Source organism: Gossypium arboreum, chromosome 11 (genome assembly GCF_025698485.1).
Source record: "Gossypium arboreum isolate Shixiya-1 chromosome 11, ASM2569848v2, whole genome shotgun sequence".
In the NCBI taxonomy this organism is placed as follows: domain Eukaryota; kingdom Viridiplantae; phylum Streptophyta; class Magnoliopsida; order Malvales; family Malvaceae; genus Gossypium; species Gossypium arboreum.
The window spans coordinates 71,971,559-71,978,587 of record NC_069080.1 but is presented as its reverse complement, the minus strand read 5'-3'; the positions used below and the strand labels follow the sequence as shown (position 1 = coordinate 71,978,587).

The window sequence follows — 7,029 nt, the reverse complement described above, 5'->3', positions numbered from 1 at the left end:
GTTTCAAAATGGAAAGTCCTGGTAATGCCTCGAACCCTATCCCGGTGTTAGGTACGGATAAGGGGTATTACATTTATTGGTATCAGAGCTATGGTTTAGTCAGTTCTAGAACTATTGTAGAGGATGTTTAAGCTCGCTTTACATGCCATTATTCAAATGTTAATAGTGTGACATCTTCTAATTGTTTAAACTATTTTTAATATAGTGAATGTCTTCTAATCAAGCACAAGATGAGTCTGAGGGAGCCGAGAGCCATGCTCCAGCATCCGTATAGTGAGCTGTATCTAGTAGTAATAGAAGGCTGATGTTAGAAGGCCAAGAAAAGGCCTGAGCTGCCTTCTTTGATATGATGGATGAATGGTTTGGGAATTATCTGAGAAATTACCCTAATATACCAAGACCTCCTTCGCCCCCTAACTAACCTGATGAGGATGTGCCACGAGGTATGGCACCAGTAAGAATCGGTAAAGCCCCTGTAGATAAGCTTAAAAAGTATGGGGCAAAGGAATTCAGAGCTAAAGTTGATGATGACGCTAAAAGAGCCGAGTTCTGGCTCGAAAATACTACACGGGTGCTAGATGATTTGTCATGCATACCTGAGGAATGTTTGAAGTGTGCTGTGTCCCTTTTGAAGGACACTGCATACAATTGGTGGAAGACCGTATCCTCGGTAGTGCCAAAAGAAAATATTACTTGGGATTTCTTCCAAGCATAGTTTAGGAAGAAATATATTAGCCAACGGTTTTTGGACTCGAAGCGAAAGGAGTTCCTAGACTCAAACAAGGGAACAAGACTGTAGCAGAATATGAGAAAAAGTTTGTACGACTAAGTCAGTATGCAAATGAATGGGTCCAAACTGAATCAGAAATGTGTAAACACTTCGAGGAATGTCTGAATGAGGATATCAAGTTGTTGATTGGGATCTTGGAAATACGGGAGTTTGCTGTATTGGCAGATCGAGCCAAGAAGGCCGAGGAACTTAATAATGAAAGAAAACAAGCTAAGAGAGAGGCTCGAGTTGCGAGCAAGAGGTCTAGCGGTAAAACGCTCTCGTTCTTCTTGAAGAAAGCCAGGAGCCTGCATGAATGCTCCACTTCGTCAGTGGGATATTCGGGTAGATCGAGAAGCTCTAAACGACGAGGTCAAAAGTCTTCCTCCCTGATGATAACTAGTGTGGGGAGTGTAGATGATAAAAAATCGAAGTGTTAGATCTGTAACAAATTTCACTTCAGAGAGTGTCAAATGAAGAGCAGCACGTGGTTCAGATGTGGTTCTCTTGATTGCTTTCTCAGAGACTACCCAGAATGAGCTGAAAAAGAAGTGGAAATAGCTCCAAAGTCGAGTGCTCCCATTCTACAAGGTAGACCTCTGATATACCTTGGGAGTGCTAGTGGCAGTCAAGTCGTGACTAAGACACTGCAAAATCAGAGGTTCAAGCCCCGACAAGAACGTATGCGATACATGCTCGAGAGGAAGCCGGTGCTCCTGATGTTATTACAGGTACTTTCTCTCTTTTTAATATATGTGTTGTTGCTTTAATTGACCTGGGGTCGACGCATTCATATATCTGCATGAGATTGGCGTCTAGTATGAACATACATGTTGAACATATGGAAGATATTATTAGAGTGTCGAACCCACTAGTAGATCAGTTCTAGTTGATAAAGTCTGTAAAAATTGTCCTTTGACGATTCAAGGTTGTTGTTTCCTGGCTAACCTTATGTTGTTACCATTTGATGAATTTGATGTAATACTTGGTATGGATTGGTTAGCCCTTCATGATGTAACAGTGAATTGTGGTAGTAAGTATATTAAGTTAAAATGCCCGGATGGTAAGATTCTACGGGTCGAATCAAGAGAATTGGGTTTGTCACTGGTTGTAATCACGTCAATAGTTGCCTAGAGATATATGAGGAAAGGATATGAAGCCTTCCTTGCATTTGTATTGAACACTAAGGAAACAGAGCTGAAAATCAAGACCGTGCTGATAATATGTGAGTACCCAAATGTGTTTCCGGAGGAATTACCCAGATTACCTCCTGAAAGAGAAATAGAGTTTGGTATTGAATTGGTGCCAGGGACGACTCCCATTTCTATTGCCTCATACAGAATGGAACCTACCGAGCTGAAGGAGTTAAAAGCATAGTTGCAAAAGCTGACAGATAAAGGATTCGCTAGGCCAAGTTTTTCACCTGAGGTGCCCCCGTGTTGTTCGTAAAGAAGAAAGATGGTTCGATGAGGTTATGTATCGATTATCGGTAACTGAACAAGGTGACTATCAAGAATAAGTATCCTTTTCCAAGGATCGATGATTTGTTTGACCAGTTGAGAGGAGCCACCGTATTCTCTAAGATAGACTTGAGATCTGGCTATTATCAGGTGCGAGTTAAAGACTCAGATGTACCCAAGATAGCTTTTAGAACGAGGTATGGTCATTATGAATTTCTTGTCATGTTGTTTGGGCTAATGAATGCACCGACTGTGTTTATGGATCTAATGAATAGGATCTTTCGACCATATTTGGATAAGTTTGTCGTTGTGTTTATTAACGACATTTTAATCTACTCTAAAGATGAGACAGAGCATGCGAAGCCCCTGAGAATTGTGTTGTAGACCTTGCGAGAAAAGCAACTGTATGCTAAGTTTAGCAAGATTGAGTTTTGGCTTGGATTTTTAGGTCATATAGTTTCAGGTGAAGGCATCCGAGTTGATCCAAGTAAGATTTTTGCAATTGTTGAATGGAAATCGCTTAAGAATATAACCTAGGTTAAAAGCTTTTTGGGCTTAGCCGGTTACTATCGAAGGTTTGTAAAAGGATTTTCCATGATAGCAACTCCGATGACGAAGCTACTACAGAAAGACGTTAAGTTTGAATGGACAGAGAAGTGTCAGTAAAGTTTTGAGCAGTTAAAGACATTACAGACTGAAGCTCCTGTTTTAGTGCTACCTGAACCAGGAAAAGAGCTTTTGGTCTACAGTGATGCATCCTTAAAAGGATTAGGTTGTGTACTTATGCAAGATGGCAAGGTGATAGCCTATGCTTCACGGCAATTGAAGCCTCACGAGAAGAATTATCCAACCCATGACCTAGAGCTTGCCGCTATTATTTTTGCCTTGAAAATTTGGAGGCATTATTTGTATGGCGAGACTTGACGTATGTTCACGGGACACAACAGTTTGAAATACTTGATGACTCAGAAAGAATTAAATTTGAGACAACGGAGATGGTTAAAATTAATTAAGGATTATGATCTGATTATCGACTATCACCTGGGAAAGGCGAATGTGGTTGCCAATACATTGAGTAGAAAATCCCTGTACGCTTTGAGAGCCATGGATACTCGTTTGACATTTCTTGATGATGATTCAGTTCTGGCCGAACTGGAGGCTAGGCCAACATTTCTGCAGGAAATTCATGATGCTCAGCTTAATGATGATGACTTGCAAGAAAAAAGAGCTCAATGTGAGTCTGGTGTTGAGTCAAATTTTTGAATTAGTCCTGGTGGATGTTTAATGTTGAGAAATAGGGTTTGTGTACCGAAAGACAATGAACTTATTCGGAAGATTTTGCAAGAAGCACATAACAGTCGTCTGTCTGTACACCCGGGAAGTACCAAGATGTACAACGATTTAAAGAAGATGTACTGGTGGAACGGCATGGAAAGAGATGTTTTTGAATTTGTATCGAAATGCTTGGTATGTCAGCAAGGTAAAGCTGAACATCAAGTGCCTTCAGGTTTTTACAGCCTGTAATGGTCCCTGAATGGAAGTGGGGCAAAGTTACCATGGACTTCATGGCGGGATTACCTTTAACTCCGAAAAAAAAGATGCCGTATGAGTTATAGTGGACAAATTGACAAAGTCGGCTCATTTCATCCCAGTAAGGACAAATTCTTTTCTTGATAGATTGGCCGATTTGTACATTTCTGAGATAGTAAGATTGCACAGAGTACCACTGTCGATTATTTCGGACATACCCGAGGTTCACTTCGAGATTCTGGAAGAAGTTACAAGAAGCCTTGGGTACAAAGTTGAGCTTTAGCACAGCTTTTCACCCTCAAACTGATGGCCAGTCTGAGCGGATGATTCAGATTCTCGAGGACATGTTGTGTTGTTGCATCCTCGAATTTCAGGGTAGCTGGGAAAAATACCTGCCATAGGTAGAATTTGCTTACAATAATAGTTTCCAAACAAGGTTGAACATGGCGCCGTATGAGGCCTTGTATGGCAGGAAGTACCGAACTCCATTGTACTGGACAGAACTCAAGGAAAACCAGATTCATGAAGTTAATCTGATTAAAGAAACTGAAGAAAAAGTTAAAGTGATACGGGATTATTTAAAAGCGGCATCAGATAGGCAAATGTCTTACATTGATCTGAAAAAAAAGGAAATTGAGTTTCAAGTTAGAGATAGAGTATTCCTGAAAGTATCTCCATGGAAAAAGGTATTGAGATGTGATAAACGCAAAATTATACATATTTTTACCCCAAATACCTAGCATATTTATGGTTGTTTATTACTAGATTTATGGATTTTGGTGCTCTTAATCCGGTTATTTCATATTTTGTACTCAGGAGAGCACCAAGAGTCAAAAGGAGCCAAAAATGAGCCAAAAAAGGACAAAATGGTCCAAATCAAGAAGATGAAACGGCCTAAGCCTTGCCACACGGGCAGCTCACATGCCCGTGTCTTTCGAGGGTGTCGACCAAGGCTTTCACGATTCACACAGTCGTGGTACACGGGCGTGTCCCTTTTTCAAAGAGTTGTATTTTACATGGAAAATGATACTTAGGGAGGAAGAAAGCCAATCTAAAGCCTATTTAAACACCCTAAGTATGACTTAGAGAGGGGTCGCTCTCTCCAGAACTTTTCTGGAGTACAGAACCGCATACCGGGAATTACTTGAAGAAAGCCAGACGATCCATCCCAAAAGCCAGAGCTACTCCAAGACTAAACATCTCTCTCAGATTTCCTTCAGGGGTTTTAGAGTTTTCTTTATGTTTTGTTATTTTCATACTTTTGAGATGTACTCTTATTTTATTATGAACCAAACCCCTTAGATACCTAAGGGGGTTGAAACCTATGATGGATCTTGTTATTATTATCTGAACTGTATGATAAATACTTGATTTGTTCTTAATTATGTGTTTTAATGCTTGAGTTAATATTCCGGGTATTAATTTATGATTTGATGTGCTTATGTAGAGGACCAAAAGTCCCTGTCTAAGAGTAGATTTAGCATAATTAAGCGAAGTTGATCGAACGCCTAAAAATAGGGTTAGAGATTTTGTTGGATTAGGGTGAAACCTAATATGGGAGTCCATAGATCGATTTATTGCTTCCCTAGGGGTTTTAATTAAGAAAGAATTTGATTAATTCAACTGAGGGTTAGGTGTTATTAGTCTCAAAAGAGATAATAATATAGGTTAGGGAGTCTCACAGATCAAGTCAAGTAAATAAATCGTCTGGTTCAGAGTCAGATAACAAGTGAAATCTAAGTGGATTCCTCATTGGGTGTCGTCTTTATCAATTATTGTTCTTCAAGTCTTTTTCCAAATTTTCTCTTTGCTTTAGTTTAATCAGTTAATTAGTTTAGTTAATTAGTTTAATAAACAACCCCTCTTTATTTCTAGGTTAAATAATAAAAAGATAGTTATTACTAGTACTTTTGGTTCCCTTGGGTATGATATCCCAGTCTTGCCATTACTATACTATTGTTCGATAGGTGCGCTTGCCTTTTCGTCATGATAATAGTTAGTCTAGGTTTGATCTTCATTATAAATATTTATTACTTGTTACGAATCATGCGATCAAGTTTTTGGCGCTGTTGCCGGGAAACTAAAATATTAGGAATGCTAAATTTTTATTACTTTAGCCATTTATTTTTCTTGCAATTTAATTTTATTATTATTATTATTTATTAATTTATTTTTTTCTTTCTCTTGGAAGGTTTTTATAGTTAATGACTAGAAGAAACCCGTCGAGACTATTACTTTTTGATGAAGAAATTGATCGTACAGTTTGCAGAAATCAAAGAGAAATAAGGCGCAGCTTAAGATACACGGAGAACGAGCAAGAAGACGATACTCAACCCCCAATCGAAGAGATGGCTGAAAACCAAGGCAATCAGCTACCTCCTGCAATTGTGGTTAATCAAAATCCTGCTCCACGTACTATGTATGATTATGCTAAACCTTCTCTAACAGGAACTGAATCTAGCATAGTTAGACCGGCTATAGCTGTAAATACTTTTGAACTGAAACCTAACACAATTCAAATGATACAACAGTTTGTTCAGTTTGATGGTTTGCAGGATGAAGATCCCAACGCTCACTTAGCAAACCTTCTGGAATTTTGCGATACATTTAAAATCAATGGCATTTCTGATGATGCCATTCGTCTTCTGTTATTTCCTTTTTCATTAAGGAACAAAGCTAAACAGTGGTTGAACTCGTTACCATGAGGGTCAATTACTACTTGGGAACAAATGACCAAAATTTTTTTTCTAAAATACTTTCCCTGGCTAAAACAGCTAAATTACGCAATGATATCTCTTCTTTTGTGCAGATGGATTTATAAACACTTTACGATGCATGGGAAAGATACAAGGACTTACTGAGAAGGTGCCCTCACCATGGGTTACCGCTTTGGCTGCAAGTACAAACATTCCAATGGTCTGAATCCCTCGACTTGGCAAATGGTTGACGCGGCTACTGGCGGAACCATCAACAACAAAACACCTGAAGAGGCTTATGAATTCATTGAAGAAATGTCACTGAATAACTATCAGTGGCAAGTCATGAGGACTAAGCCAACAAAAATAGCTGGCGTTTATAACGTTGACTTAGTTACTATGTTGTCAAATCAGGTAGAACTTCTCAATAAAAAGATTGATGGTTTTCTTAGTTTTACGCAGGTACATCCAGTAATGAGGTGTGACTCAAGCGGAGGAGGTGTGTATACAGAATATCCCACAACCGAAGAGGAACAAGTCAACTATATGGGTAACAATAACTTTAGATCTCAAA

General features: G+C 39.1%; 1 non-coding gene across 1 annotated transcript; it reads right to left on the bottom strand.

The window, feature by feature from the left end:
- Positions 1-6,535: 6,535 nt before the first annotated feature.
- LOC128284451 (small nucleolar RNA R71) lies at positions 6,536-6,642 on the bottom strand. Its single transcript, XR_008274877.1, has one exon. It is a non-coding gene; the product is annotated as a small nucleolar RNA R71 (small nucleolar RNA).
- Between the last annotated feature and the right edge of the window lie 387 nt (positions 6,643-7,029).